At 41.3% G+C, this 16,318-nt stretch overlaps 1 protein-coding gene across 1 annotated transcript in view; it reads left to right on the forward strand.

The window, feature by feature from the left end:
• The first annotated feature begins 3,090 nt into the window (after nt 1-3,090).
• The window catches only part of LRRC8C (leucine rich repeat containing 8 VRAC subunit C), a 77,909-nt gene continuing 64,681 nt past the window's right edge, over nt 3,091-16,318 (forward strand). The window contains exon 1 of the mRNA XM_059137320.1: nt 3,091-3,343. The gene's annotated coding sequence lies outside the window, so the exon portion shown is untranslated. The remainder of the gene's footprint in view (nt 3,344-16,318) is intronic.

Raw genomic sequence — 16,318 nt, forward strand, 5'->3', positions numbered from 1 at the left:
GTTCCCCTTTCTCCACATCCTCTCCAACACTCGTTGTTTCCTGTCTTGCTAATTTTGGCCATTCTAACTGGTGTAAGGTGGTATCTCAATGTGGGAACTCACTCTTGAAAGCCCATTGAGAATGTCAAATTTTGATCTAAAAAATTGGGTGAGTGAAAGGGAAAGGTGGTGGGTCTATATACATAGTTCACCAAGGTATAGTGCCCTCTCCTTACTCTGAAAAGCAATCACATTTAGTTCGAAACTGTTTACTCTGACTCATGGGCTGCCAGATTCTGTCTCTCAAGCTCTGTGAATACCCTGAAGTCAGGGAATAAGCCTCATGCAGCAGTCCCCCCTTATCTGAAGTTTTTTCCCATGGTTTCAGATGCCCAGTCAACTGTGGTCCAGAAGGAGATGATCATTCCTCTGACAAAGTGTCAGAAGGCTAACATTACATCATAACGCTTATGTCACTCACATCATTTTATCTCATCACACAGGTATTTTATCGCCTCACATCATCACAAGAGGAAGAAGGGGGAGTACAATACAATATATTTTGAGAGAAAGGCCATATTTACAGAACTTTATTAAAGTATATTGTTATAATTGTTTTTATTTTATTACTGTTGACTTCTTACTATGTCTAATTAATAAATAAAACTTTATTATAGGTAGGTATGTACAGGCAAAAAAACAGCATCTATAAGGTTTGGTACTATCTGCAGATTCAGCCATCCACTGGTGTACTGGGTGCTTTTTTCCCACAGATCAGGGCCTCTGTGGTGCTTCTTTGAGACCCTCAGAGGTCAGCACTCACAGGAGTCAGCTGTGGATTCACCTGATGGTTTTCCAAGGGCTTGATATTGATTTAAGTTAGATTGACATGGGTGTACATGCTCTAAAATAAGAAGACATGATCTAAGCAGTATAACTGGTTTTCAGACTAATGCCTCTCAGACTTCAGAGTGCATGTGAATCTCATGATTACATGTAGCCCTACCCAATACACCCTATTTAAAAAGAAAGGAAGGAAGGAACGAAGGAAGGAAGAAAGGTCATGCCCAGACAAAAGTATTGCAATTAAACACGAGACGGAGGCAGGAGACTCAATTTTCAGGGTTCATATCCCATTTCCAAACCTTGTTGCCATTCCTCGTCCTTTTGCTTTCAGGTCTATGAAGAGTAGATTACGTCCATAACAGCTACCATTTATTGTTTACTTACAAAGCGCTTGGCATTGTCCTTGCTGCTTTAAGCATGTTATCTAATTCACATAGCATCCTAGAGTACTATCTTTATATTGCTGATGATGGGGGGAAAATAAAATTAGCAGTAACTCCCTTACAATTTACACAGGAAGAGTAAGGATTTATTCCTGATTCACCTGAGTCCAAAGTCTAGTCTAATAGTTGCTTGCCACTGGGTAATGAGGAAGCATTTCAGGGATGTGTAAACTTGAAGTCAGGATGGGATGGTACAGAAGGATGGAGATGCTCGGAAAGCGCTTGCAGAACAAAGCCCCTGACAGGAGGTTTGTGCCCTTAGTATTTGCCTCATTAGAGCGTTTAAATCCATGGGGGATGCGGTGGGGAGGGGGGCTACTTAAGAGCGGGAGCTACCTCAGATAGTATCTGGTAGCTTGCAAGGTGCTTGCAATTTTAGCACATTGCTGAAGCCAACCTCTCCCTTTCCCCAGGAACTCTCCAGGAATTTTTCCTCCTGCTATCTAGGAGGAAAGCTCCACCCTAGATTTTCGGGAGGATCTACGGAAATTAGGGCTGGTGGTGTTAGAGTCGGAGGATTTAAGGTTGACTTCCACAACATACTGGATTGGAAAAAAGTGTGGTAGTTTGCCCAGCGAGCAGGGGGAGAAAAAAATCCAACAAAATAGAAAAACAGTTGAAAGCTTAAGAGAACAATGTCTAGACAAATTGTTTTTTTCATTTTGACTTGGAACTAGAACTGGGGTTAAAGGAGGTGCCTGCTTTGTTAAGGCTTGCTTGTAAGCACCAGTCAACTAGTGAAAGACGATTAGGAATATCAGCCTTTTCCTGACTGCCAGGACAGAGCAGTAGGTTCATTTTCAGTACTCTTCGAATAACTAACATTGAGAAGCATCCCAGGAGACTTTATATAACCTAGTAATGTTGTCTGCACATTTTTCACTGGGAAGATTTTCCATAGGAATAGCTGTCAGCTTTCAGGAATATAGCTTGCTTTTTCATCCTGAAATTGGGTAGGAGACTGTGGAGAAGAAAATCATGCTTCAGTTCAATCAATAGGGAGAACCCCTCCCCCATACTCTTAATAACAGGTGGTTTTGATGAGGACGGTCAGCTCCTTTATGCACAGTTCACAATTGTAGGCGGAGCGTTCAATTTCAGCGCCTCTGAACCTGTTGCTGAGAGACGAGGGAGCCCGGCTCTTAGTGTCCGGGAACATGAGGTTTCCTGCTGGAGAGGAGATGGAGTGTCCGGAGAGATTGGTTTTAACCCTTCTCCTCCGTCTCCCTCAATGCCTTACCACCCCACCCCCGCCCCGCCTCATTTTTGGGTTCTTCTGGGGTCCTTCTGGGGTCCTTCTGTTCTCCTGAGGAGCGGGAGATGAGGAGGAGGGATGATCTCCATCCTGACCCCAGTCCTGCAGGGGAGTTGCCAGAAGGGCTATTTTTAGTGGTAGCTGCTCCCCTCTAACACCCAGGGGAGGAGCTGCGGCAGTGGAGCGGCCGCAGAGCGCAGAGAAGGCTCGGTTTTCCGTGTCCTGTTAGGGATGGGGGAAGTATTAGGCGCAGCCGGTTCCCCAGGCAGAGGCAGCCAAGTGGCCGCCTCAGAGGCCCGGGCGGCCCCGCCGGGAAGCGCGGGAGGGTTCGTTTTCCACATCCAGGGGAAAGCGTCCGGCGGCCAGCGGCAGCCTCGCCGGCCAGTCCGGGCGCGGGGTGGTCTCCGCAGAGGAGGAAGTTCCCGGGCACGGCGGCCTGCGTCACAGCGGGGCTGGGACCGCGGGGGGGGCGGGCGGCGGCGGCGGCGGCGGCGACCCCGGGGCCGGGCGCTGGGCGGCGCTGGCTGCCGCTGGCCCGGCTGCACGCGGGGCGGCGCTGGAGGCGGCTCCGTCCGCGGCCGGGGAGGCGGAGGGGAGGAGGGCTGCGGGGCTGGGGCGGTAGCTGCGTCCCGGCTCGGAGCCCGCGAAGAGGACGAGGAGGAAGGCGCCGCCGTGGCCGCGGCCGCAGTGCTCCGGGAGCCACACGCCATGAGCAGCGGCCCCGCCGACGACCCCGCTGTCGCTGGCCGCCGCTGAGCCGGACCGGGAGACAGCTCGCCGCTCCCCAGCACCCTCCCCGTAGGCACCCTCGCGCCCAGAGGTAAGGGCGGGGACGGCCGAGGGATGGAGAGGGGTGGCCCGCCGAGGACCGCTGGGCTGGGTCCGCTAGGTGCGCGGGAGCCACTGCTCTCCCTGCCTCGCTCGCGCCCTGCCTGCTCCCGCTCTCGGGCGGGCGGAAGGTGGTCGCCTGCCGGGTGTTTGGTCCTGGCAGCCACCCGCTATTGGGGCTTTGGGACCCGCCAGCCCCTACCCCACCCATCCCAAGCCAGCCCCAGCGTCGGGGCCGGGGACCCCAGCCTGGGGCGGAGCACGGCGCGGCAGCCGCAGGTTCTGCGGACTTGGTGGGGGTTGGGGGGGAAACTGGGGGGTGGAGGACGAGGAGAAAAGGCGGCCACCGCCGGGGCGCTGGTCCTTCTTCCCTACCTGATAACCCGGTGAGACCCCACGGCCTCTCCCTCCTGGTCTGCTCTCCCTTTGTACCCCCGAACCCCTGAAGTTAGCACTTTCGGGGGGAGAGGAATTTGATGGTCTCCGACGGGAACCAGTGCGCCGTGCCTGCCCCTTTGCAGGACCGGAGGGGAGAGAGGGTTTAGCCGGGTCGGGATGGGCCCCAGAAGCCAGGTGTCTAGGCCGGCGGTTGAGACCAGGACTGCCGCCTTCAACCCAAACCCAGGGTCGCTGGTCTTTCCCTTTCCAGCTGGTTCCAAGCAGCGAGGTGGCTGGGGATGGAGTTAGCAACTCCGGAACCTTGGGATGTGCTCCTGTAGACGCTAATTCCATTCTTTTCTCCCCAGCCAGTTCTTCCCTCCCCCACCCCACGCCTGCCGGTGTACATCAGATTACAGTTCCTTCAAAAGCTCGCACGGTACCTAGCTCTGAAAAACCACAGACACTTAGCCCACATCCCAGGACGGGTATTTCAGAGTGTGAAGATCAAACTTCACTTGGTTTCAAATTCTTTTTAAACATTTGAAACTCAGCAAACCCGTTAGGTAAACACTTGCAAGTCCCCATCCTCCTTAAAGTAAAAAATAAGAACCAGTCATATTTGTGGGAGTGCTGGCGTTGGGCAAAGGGAGGGTTGAGTGGTCCTATTTATTGTAGCTTTATGGGGGAGGAATAGATAAAAGAAATGGCAGTCTTATTTTATTCACATACTTCTTATAATGTAAGAAACGGAGGTTCGACCCATGGGCACATTTACAGAGAGGTATGGAGTGCTTACCTGAGGCATCTGTGAGGCTTCTTCATGGACAAGTCAATAAGATGCCATCCAGATGGGAAAGGAGGCAAAGTGATGGTAACCCCCTTGCTTGGGCCAACACTGCAAAATCGCTAGAACCAAGGAACTTTATATGTGTGTACGTTTTTAAATTTTTTAACGATTTGTGTAAACCCAAAATGTAGATTTAACTTCCCCAAATTTGCTCAGATTCATAAACCGTGTGTTGGGCGTGTGGATATAGATAACCCATTAGGTGTATACAGCTCTAATCTATGATATTTGCATTTCTTCTGAATTGCTTAATTAGGAAAGACCAGGGGTGTAATCCTGACTTACTTTACTTTGGAGTGAGATCAGTTTGTTTGTTTGCTTTTGAGGGGCAGTTGGGGACCAGCTTTGCAAGGATGGCTCCTTTTCATGGTTCACATAATGGATTGACCACAGATGGTTCCTACCACTTCAACAGTGCTATCAGAGACAGCAAGCATGTTTAACAATTTTCTTAGTAATAAAATTATCAAAGTCTTTGTTAATGGTACTAATCTTTTATTTCTCAGATTGGCTAAGCACTTTGTTTAATGGAATGCTTTTAGAAGAAAATGCTTTTAGTGAAAAAAAATATGAGGGAGTATAAAAGAATGAATAATTTTCCATTTATGTAAATTTTAACTTTTAAAAACAATACAAGGTTAGCAATTTTTAAAATGCCTGAGGTGTCTAATTATTACCAAATTGCTGTTACGATTTTCCAATAGTCTGTAGTATTTTTAAGTTATAGTCACCAGGAACATTATAATAGAGCCCAAGTGTAAAACAAATGGGGTGGAAAGTTATACAAATTTTGCCAAGCATTGTGTTAATGATTTAATATGGTGGGTACATTGTTATTATATAGTCGAGCACTGTAGGTACCTAACATACATTACACTTAGATTCATAAAACAAATTCTTTTTTTTTTTTAAGATTTTATTTATTTATTTGACAGAGAGATCACAACTAGGCAGAGAGTGAGAGGGAAACAGGCTCCCTGCTGAGCAGAATGCCGATTCGAGGCTCCCATCCCAGGACCCTGGGATCATGACCTGAGCTGAAGGCAGAGGCTTTAACCCACTGAGCCACCCAGGTGCCCCCATAAAAAAAATCCTTAAAGTAGATGGTGCCATCAACTTTTTACAGAAGAAAGAGGGTCAAAGTTTGTGACTTACTCAAGACAAGATAGCTAGCTTAATGCCTGAATGAAGCCAAGCCTCTTTAGCCTTATTGATGTATTTTTTGTTTTCCAAAGCTGCCTATCTTTTTTTCTACAAAAATATATTGTTAGCTTGCTGTAATGACTCTGTGAAGAAGCCGAGATTGAAGAAGTAGAATCACCTGTCCAGAGTTTTCCATGGAACTAGTATATAGCAGAATTCACATCTGGAATCAGGACCATCTATTTCCTAAACCCCTGTTATTGCCACTGATCTCCGTTAAATGACAGATTAAGAACTTAACCTAATGGACATTTCACTTTTTTTCATCAGCTGTTCTCAATCTACATGATAGCGACGGTCCATAGGCTCCAATACACTCACAAGGTTTTATACTCATTCCCTGGAGTGCTGGCTGTATCTCCAGCCCGAGATCACTGATGAAAGCATATTTGCAACCAATGAGGGTGACATGACTATAAAGGTATCTTTGAATGGACTTCATTTCTCTTAAAATATAAATCAGGCTGTGTTGGCATGGGGGAAAGAGCATGGTCTCAAGATGGGAAAAGCTGGTATCAGATTTTGGCTTTACTGTCCAGTAGGAGTGTAAACTAATTTCTGCCATGGAATTTTCCTGAGCCCATTTCCTGACATATAATGGAGTTAATAACACCTACTTAGTTGGAGTATTATCCGGACTAAATGTAACAATCCATATAAAGGACAGCTCCTGTCACCTACTAGGTGTTCTGTAAATGGTAGGGATTAGCACCCCTGTATCCCAGTACTGAAGGAAATTGCTGCTGGATTTTGCTCCATCTATATTTTACTTGCATATAGTGATTAGTCATTGTTATCAGTGATTCATTCTTCATATGGCTAGACAAAGGTCTAATCTGGTCTCTAGCATCTTTAACTTTTGAATCACATCCTTTTTTTGTAGTCCTGACTTACAAACATTTACTCACCTTACATAGTTTTTCATTTGCTCCACTCTACATTTTTTTTTTAGAACTTTACTAGCCATACTTCAGTGAGTTGGAATTTGTAATTTTTGGCAAACACACTTTCCTGTTTTCTGTGTCTTCTGATTTCACAGCCTTGCTTATCACCAAAGGCACCATGACAATCCCACTGTCTTCCCACCACATACCTCACCCCTGACCAGATCACTGCTAGCTAAAACTCTGCATGTCCTTCAAGGACCAGCCTAAATGCTACCTCCTTCCTGAGTGCACATACCTTCTATTTTAAATCCTTTCTCAGTTCACTTATAATTCAGATATCATATACTCCTAATAATTAAAAAAAATATATATGTATATATTTTACTTTTTTAGTTATTTGACTGGATAATATTCTATGAAAGTCTGTACACTCTTTGAGGGCAAGGGCATTTTTCTGTTTCTTTATATTTCTTGCGTAGTATAAAATACAAATAGTTTCTAATTTCTGAATGAAAGATGAGTCAGATATACTGAGGGAGAGCCTTATAGTAATTAGGAAAGGGGCCTAAATTATTTGTTGCTGTCACAAGATTATTAGTGACACCTTCCCCTTTGAGACTTGTTTGTTCCACCCTTTTCCTCCAGTTTAATTGGTATTACGTTTACTGAAAGGCCCTTTTTTCTTTTTCTTTTTCTTTAGTTCTTTCATTTTTTGTAAAGAGAAGGTGGATGGGGCACAGAGAGAGAGGGAAGAGAGAATCCCAAGCAGGCTGTATGCCCAGTGCAGAGCCTGACCTCGGACTCAGTCTCACAACCCTGAGATCATGACCTGAGCTGAAATCAAGAGTCTGTGCTTAACTGACTGAGCAACTCAGACATCCCTGGAAGGCCATACTTCTTAAAGCCTTGGCCATTTGGGACCAGATAAGAGAGCTATGTTTCATTAATAAATGGCTCCTGTGGTAGTGTAGAAAACTCATTAACTTTGCAAGTACTAAGCCCATCAATAGTATTTGAGTAGTTTGGTATTTCCAGTGGTCCAGATGGATTTCTTTAATTTGGAATAGGATTTACCTGAGGGAAAGGAATACCTACCTTGAGAGAAGGTTGAGGTAATGAGCAAGGAGGATTTCAAACCCTTTTGGTTGGTAATAGGACTAACCATGGCACAGTGCAAAGACTGCAACCAGAAGTTACCTTCATGAGAGAATCAGCACAGGGAGAAGACGCAGACCATTTCCCACAAATATGAGAGGTGGGAAAAATGGAAGTGGTAACAGAAATGAAGCTTAACTACAACAGTAGATGACTGAGGCCTGCTAGATAAATGGTATTCCTGGAGTGTAGAAATAGGAAAGACACTGTGAGGCAAGATAGGCAGGAGAGGAGAGGAACTAGGGTGGCCTCAAACGCCCAGTACCTTAATATATTCTCATTTGCTGCCTGGGCTGGCCCAGAAAGACAAAAGGATAATCTCAGAGGTTTGCTTACAGTAGATAGTTTGGCAGAAACTTCTTGAAAGTTTCCTAATTATAAGGAATAGAGAATGACTGAACTCTTCAATAGAGAATCTGGGCTATCTGCTTAGAAGTGTAACACACTCACAAATTCTAGGAGTGAATTTAGGATGACTATGGTATTGGATGGGTATTCCTCTAAAATATGGTTCTACAGGGGCTCCTGGGTGGCTCAGTTGATTAGGCATCTGCCTTTGGCTCAGGTCATGATCCCAGGGTCCTGCATCAGGCTCTCTGCTCAGTGGGGAGTCTGCTTCTCCCTCTTCCTCTGCTCTCGTGCTCCTACTCATGCGCTTTTTCTCTCTCTCTCAAATGAATAAAAATTTAAAAATCTTTTAAAAAAATCAAATAAATAGAATAAAATAAAATATGGTTCTATAGTCTGTGATATATCAAATTGTGAATGGCAGCTGGTAGAAAAATGGTAATGTGGATTCAGAAAACGAATAGGATTTAGAAAAGGGGCAAGTGGCAAAATTCAGAAATCATTTTTAAGAAAGATGTCTCAAAGCTTAGGAAAGTAACTGAAGATGTTTCAGATGACAGAAGTATTTTGAGTCAAAGGAATCCAGAAATATATGTGGTTTGAAGAACTCTTCTAAGAACTGGGAAGAACCAGAGCTATTCTGTTGGAGAAGGGCCGGAAGGTAGAGCAAAGAGGAGCTATTTTGGCTAAGCCATAAAACTGCCTGAATGCTTGAAACACTAGGGAAAACATAATGGAGCTTGTAGAAAAGTGTTTCCAACTTTTTTTTTTTTTTTTCATTATTATTCTCCCTCCACGAGTTTTTTTTTTTTTTTAGATAAATTGTTCTATTGCAGATACGCTGTATATCTGTTCACAAACTGTGACCTTTTGGCAGGCTACAAACAATTATTTAAGATTTCTTTTTTTTAACCCCGCCTTTCAAAACTGATTTTTGACAGCAACTAGATTGCCCCCCAGTTGAGAACACATGGAGTGGCATGGTTCTATATTATGCCCGAAAATCATAAAAGGGCCAGAACTAAAGACATAAAGAAAAGTCAATATATGTATTTGTATGAATGTGTATGGTACCTTAATTCACAAATTCTGTGTATTAGATTGTTCTTTTCTTTTTTTGCCTTTATAAAGAGAAGCATACTCTATCAGCTCTTAAGCTGAAATATACTTGTAAAAAAATATAAGACTTCTAGTTGTCCCAGTTCTCCCTTGGCAAAATTATTAAATTTATAAAGTTATCTTCCAAAACCCCCTCTACCTGCACTCTTTTCTTTCCTGGATAGGAAGCCCTTCCCAGACTTTAAATGCTCAATACCCTTTATTTACTTATGTTATGCTGGGAAGGCTCTGCTATTAACTATTCATTCTCGTAACTGGTCAATTATACATGAGCATAAATTAGTTTGTCTCTAATAGAGCATTTGTATTTTAAGTCATTTATTTATACTTACGAAATACTGCGTTCCCTCCCAAAGAGATTTCAGTTCGTATCAAGTAGATATTTGCAGGGGAGTGGGGCTGTGATGTCATTCTTTGCTTTTTCATGTTCTGTTCCTTACTCCAGTTCCCTAGGGCACATAAGGCTGCGCTTCTGGTGTCCGGTCTCAGAAACTGCAAGCCTTAGAAGAGCTTGGTTTTTTTGTATATTGACTTCTTTCAGCATTTGGAGCCCATCAGCCCTGGCACAGTCCCTTTCCTGCAAATAGCTCATCCTCGTCTCCTCCAGCTTTTGTTTTTACTGTATTGCTCTTTTTCCTTTCCTTCACTGTCAAATCTCCAGTAATTGTTTTTCAACATCTTTTCTTTATCACCTTTGGAGCTGCACTGAAACCTCCCTGAGGGCAGAGACTGGATCTGTCTTGTTCACTTCTGTTCCCACAGCACCACCACGAGTCTGGACATAGCTGCTCAAGACAGTTGTGGGATAAATATTTACTGGTAGATGTTACAGTAACATTTCTAAGCTACCAGTTCGGAGTGTATCCTTCTCCCTTTCTGTTATTTTAAATTCTGATTAGGAAATTTGATAGTGTAACTAGAAGTTATCCTTCTTAATACGGTCATGAAATATGTACAGGGAAATATTTCTATATGTGATTGGAAATTAGAGGCTAGCATTACATAAAATATATCTGAGACAAAAGTCACTAAATAAGCTAAATGACTAAAAACTCAGGAGTCCTGTGATTTCATTCTGTGTATTTGAAGAACTTATCAAACCAACAAAAATTATTAAATACTCTTTCTCAAATATTGTTGAGGTTTATGAAAATTAGGAAAAGGTTCAGGGGGTGCTCTCAGGGTCCTGGGATTGAGCACCGCATCAGGCTCCCTGCTTGGTAAGGAAACTGCTTCTCCTTCTCCCTCTGCTTTATTCCCTACTCATGCTCTCTCTCTCTCTCTCAATCTCTCTCTGAAATAAATAAATAGTTGTGTTTTTTTTTAAAGGTTTCAACTGCCTTTTTTTTTTTTTAATGGGAAATATAACCAATAAATCCAACTTCCAGAAAAGTATTATAGAAGATTCTTAAGCTAATAACACCTTGATTTTTCTAAATAACTATGAAAATAGCTTCATTAGAAAAACACTCCCAGGCTAATTTGTATTATCTCCCTTGACATTAGCTCTAGGATAATGTTCTTATCAGCAAAGTTGGGAAATACTGTCCAGCACACACAACTTTCTAGTTTGTTTGAATATGTTCATTTCTGTATCACTAGTATTTAGAATAGTGCCTCACATGTAGCAAAGGATCAATAAATATTTGTTGAATGAGTAAATAATGAAATCCAAGATGGAGAAAGACTAACCATATGCCATGAGGGCAAAAGCAAATTTATTCCTAAGGAAATGGTACTGGATGACTAGTAGACTAAATAGACTGTTAGAAAAACTTTCTAGACAAATCATTTATTTATGAGCATACGTTAAAGTTCTATTCCAGTCTGACATATAAGAGAAAAGTTTTCTGGTAAGACAGTTTGGAAAATTCATTCTTACTAGGGACATCTTATAAAAGTAATGGATGGTTAGACATCCTTATGAGACTAGATAAAGAATGTGGGTTGAAGGTTATTAGACTATGGAGTAACAGTTGGCAGTTAACTGGGTGGCTTGGTAGCTGGTTTCCAAGGACAAGCCTAGTCCCCATTTCACATTGTACAGAAGGCTAGCCTGTGCAGTAAGGATGAAAAAATTAAGACCTAAAGATGAGAAAGGGTAAAGTAAAAGTGTCTCTCCTTATAAACTTTGTGATTAGAAATTAGGATTTCAGGGGCACCTGGGTGGCTCAGTGGGTTAAAGCCTCTGCCTTCGGCTCAGGTCATGATCCCAGGGTCCTGGGATCAAGCCCCACATCAGGCTCTCCACTCCTTGGGGAGCCTGCTTTTTCCTCTCTCTGCCTGCCTCTCTGCCTACTTGTGGTCTCTGTCTGTCAAATAAATAAATAAAATCTTAAAAAAAAAAAAAAGAAATTAGGATTTCATATACTAAGAAATCTACAAAGCAGCAGTTAATAATAATTGCCTCACTAATCTCTAACTGACCTGCAAGTATTTAAAATTTACCCCAAAATTTTAGAAGTAAATATGTTGACAGTCATTATTTCAGTCAATCCCTGTACATAAACATGCAGAAGATTTTACTTGTCCCAAGAGTGTATCCTAAAAATGTAATCACATTAATAACATTTTGTCTATTAGCTTTTTCCCCCCACATGAAAGCTTTCCCCATAATGTGATTACAATAAACAGAGCAGCCTACTATTGACCTAATTAAGGAATTAAGGAGCAAATCAATTAAAACTAATGATCTCCAGCATCTCTTTTACTTATGCATGCCATGTTCTGGATTGTAGGAGAGGGAGGAAACCTTTGATGCTACCTAGAGACTGTCTAGTGTATATCAGATATATTCTGAGTATAAAAAAATCTCCTGTCTTTATTGCTCCAAATTTGGAACATAATCTTAAGACAACATTGTAAAATGTTGTCAGAGGAAAATATAGATGTCCAATGATGAGATAAGGCCATTTTGTTGGTTGTTGCATTAACTACTAACCACTTAAATTACTAACCACTTAAATAAACCACTTAAACTACTAACCAATTAAATAAGTCTATTTTAAAAAGTCAGAATTCTAATTTCTCTAGAGGTCAGTAATCTCTAATTATTCTACTTGTTGACTTTCATATATTTACAATTTCAATTCCAAAAAACAGTATAAAAGCAAAAAAGCTGGGGCATCTGGGTGGCTCAGTCGGTTACACATCTGCCTTTGGCTCAGGTCATCCTGGGATGGAGCCCCACATGAGGCTCCCTGCTCAGCGGGGAGCCTGCTCCTCCCTGCCTTCTGTTGTTCCCCCTGCTTGTGCTCTCTTGCTTTCTCTCTCTCTCAAATAAATAAAATTTATTCTAAAAAGCATGAAACCCAATTGCCTCTTTTGAAAGAACACATTGGGTTGGGTAAAGACAAAAATAACTTTTGCTACCTGGGTAGGATATGTAAGTAAATAATTTACAGCCTCATATTGATAAAAGTCCATCTCAGAAGTTATTTTGAGTTATTTATTCTATTAAGTTATTTATTTTATTAAGATACTTTAAAAAGTAATTTTGTCTCAGTATGTGTTATTTTTTGGATAAATCACATAAGCTAAGCTAAGCCATGGTGGATGACAGTATTTAAAATGTTAGACTTTACTTTTTAAGATAAAATTAATTTTATAGAGCATGTTATAAAATGATTATGACCTTCTTTGAGTGTTATAAAGAACAAATAATGTTCGTATTTATGATATGTAAATTTAAACTATCCCTTGATAGTATTTTGTCAAAGATTATTCATTCATTATCTAATTTTAATGTTAGTCCCAAGCTTTAAAATTAATTATCCTGAATTACAATTTACACTGCCATTTAAAAATAGTATAAGGGTATCTGGGTGGCTCAGTCAGTTAAGCATCCAATTCTTGATTTCAGCTCAGGTCATGATCTTGGGGTTGTGAGATCAAGCCCTAAGTGGGGCTCCATTCTCTGCCCAGAGTCTACTTGAGATTCTCTCTCTCTCTCCCTTTGCCCATCCCCCCATGTGTGTATAGGCTCTCTCTCTTTAAATAAAGAGATAGGGGTGCCTGGGTGGTGCCTGGGTGGCTCGGTGGGTTAAAGCCTCTGCCCTCAGCTCAGGTCATAATCTCAGGGTCCTGGGATCAAGCCCCACATCGGGCTCTCTGCTTAGCAGGAAGCCTGCTTCCCTTCCTCTCTCTCTCTGCCTCTCTGCCTACTTGTGATCTCTGTCTGTCAAATAAATAGATAAAATCTTTAAAAATAAATAAATAAATGATAGAGAAAATCTTTAAGAATAGTATGATTCCTATTCAGATTAAAAATCTATCAAATAACTATGACATTCCACAGTTTCACTTTACTGCAGCATTGCCTAAAATTTATAACCACCATTAAAAAAACATACTAGCTGTAATTCAATTTTGTTGAACATATCTACAAACACTTAAATTTTTAGTGTAAATAATGATCTGACCTATGATATAAATACAAGAAATTTAGTAACTTCCAATTAAATATGCATCTTATCAGAGAACAGATTAGTCATGCATAAGCTAAAATACATTTTAACCGCTTTACTGAGATATAATTTCCATACTATAACACTTAGTTTAAAGGATACAATTCATTGTCTGTTAGTATAATTATAGAATTCCTCACTATAATCTAATTTTACATTTTTGTCACCCCAAAAAGAAACCTGTACCCATTAGTTCTCTCTTCCCACCATGCCCCCCCCCACTCTCCCTCCTCCCAAGCTCTAGGCAGCCACCAGTCTGTTTTCTGTATCTATAGATTTGCCTATTCCAGACATTTCATGTGAATGGTATCCTACAGTACATGGCCTTTTGTGACTGACTTCTTTCACTTGGCATACATTTGAGGTTTATCCATGTTGTGGTATGTATCAGTACTCCATGACTTTTTTTGCCAAATAATATTTTATTGTATGGATATACCATATTTTCTTTATCCATTTATCAATTGATGATGTTTAGGTTGTTATAAGGAATAATGGTCTCATGAATGTTTGAATACAAGTTTTTGGGTGGACATATGTTTTCATTTCTCTGTTGGATAGAGTTACATAGAAATGGAATTGCTGGGTCAGGTATAACTTTGTGTTTCAAATTTTGAGGTGAGTTTGATGAAATGAGGTATAATTTTTGCATCATGTCCCAAACTAGAATAAAATCAGGGCTGAGATATTAAACTCATTAATTTTCATTAAAAAATAGTTTAACTTGTCCAAGTATTCATCTTTAGGAATATCCATTGAACTTTGAATTTTAGTATACTTCAACCACAGTTTGCAAAGTACTATTAAAGCACCGCTAAATCTCTTTAAATTTTGGATTAAAAATTCTGGTTAAGAACTATAGAAAAGGAGGCACCTATGTGGCTCAGCTGGTTGAGCATCCAGCTCTTGATTCCGGCTCAGATCACAGTCTCGTGGTCCTGGGATCAAGCCCCACATTGGGCTCGGTGCTCAGAAGAGAGTCTGCTTGGGATTCTCTCTCCCCTTCCCCCTGCTCATGTTCTCCATCTTTCTCTAAAATAAATAAAATCTTAGGAAAGAAAAAAGAAATATAGAAAGCACTACTGAGGGCTAACTCTATAGCTATTTTTAGATTTTTGGATCCCTGATCCTTAGGAACTGAACACCTCCGGTTAATGCCAAACTTCTGTGCATTTTCCCCCTTTTTGTTGTACAGTGGAGGAGGGATATTTTTCATACCCCTTACTCTAGAAATAAGTGTTTATTAGCTTCTGCCTAGAAAATGTGAACCCCATTCATTTGAAAGTCTACTGTCTTGTTAGTTTCCCTCTGGAAAGGGGTAAAGTCACCTATAAAATTAAAATATCTCTTATTGGTTAACATTTTTTTCAGGTACTGCTCTTTTGCCTGGGATGGTGATAGAGGCTGTCTTGATAAGTTGGATCTGTTTCAGTCTATTTCACACTATTCTTTGAATTCACTGTCAGACCAAGACCTGGCAGAAATTTCCCTCAACCCTTTCTCCCCACACGCTTGTAAAATCACCTAGACAGATTTCCCTTTTCCCTTCTTTTCAAAGTGAATCTGTTTGTTTAAGGAAGTATTCTCCTAACACACAAGAGACAAACTCCTGCAACCACTTAACCTTCATTCTTAGAGGTGTCCTAAGCAAGTGGGAAGCTAAAGGTCTAGTAGGGGCCCAAGGGACTCACTCACCATAAAAACAGAAGACTATAAATAACCGCTTCCAAACACAGGCGAATGAACAGAAAACCTCTGAAAAAAATTCCTATGTACAATTTTCACTGTTAGACAGTTGCAAATATATACACATTCCGACTGCAAGCAAAACACAGAAAACTTAAGACTTCTATGAATGTTGTCAAAGGATAATTTTCAAAAAGTTGAATGTGACTCTTAATGTAGAATGAACATGATAAGGATTTATTCAAGCTCTTAATAAAGAATCCAGCTGGTTCAAAGAGCATTCAAGGAACTATCTGAAAAAAGAATGTTAGAATAACATTGCTAGGTGAGATAGAAGAACTAGGTAATGTCCTTCAGGGCCATGAAAAATAAACAATATTTGGGATTTTCTTTTATACTGGAAAAAAAAATCTACAAGTCTGGAATTTAGTCAGCAATATTTAGCAAGTCCAAGAAAGTTATATTTCTCTAAATCTTTGGGTGAGGCTGTCAAACAGATCTTTAGTGTTACATCAAAATGGTGTACTGCCTTCCCTTTGCCTCATTTCCAAGTTTTGGATACTTTTTTCTTAATACTGCATACTTTTGCTCACCCTAAATTTTCTTTTTAAGGGCTTTGACTGTTTCTTAGTAAAGTAACAGACATTTAGCCATGGAATGTGTCAAATACAAACACTGGCCATGGAAATCCTTAAAACATGGGACAGAAACTTTGGGTTCTACACTTGACTCCTTGGAAGTCCTTTATGTCTCTCAGATGTCAGTGTGCCTCTTTAACCTCGTTCTGGGAAGGAGTTCTATTTGAACTTCAACCCCATGTTCAACCACTTCGTAGGGCCTAGACTGCTCTCCAAGCTCTCAACTTGGATGGCAAG

This window comes from Mustela lutreola, chromosome 10 (assembly GCF_030435805.1).
Source record: "Mustela lutreola isolate mMusLut2 chromosome 10, mMusLut2.pri, whole genome shotgun sequence".
NCBI lineage: Eukaryota > Metazoa > Chordata > Mammalia > Carnivora > Mustelidae > Mustela > Mustela lutreola.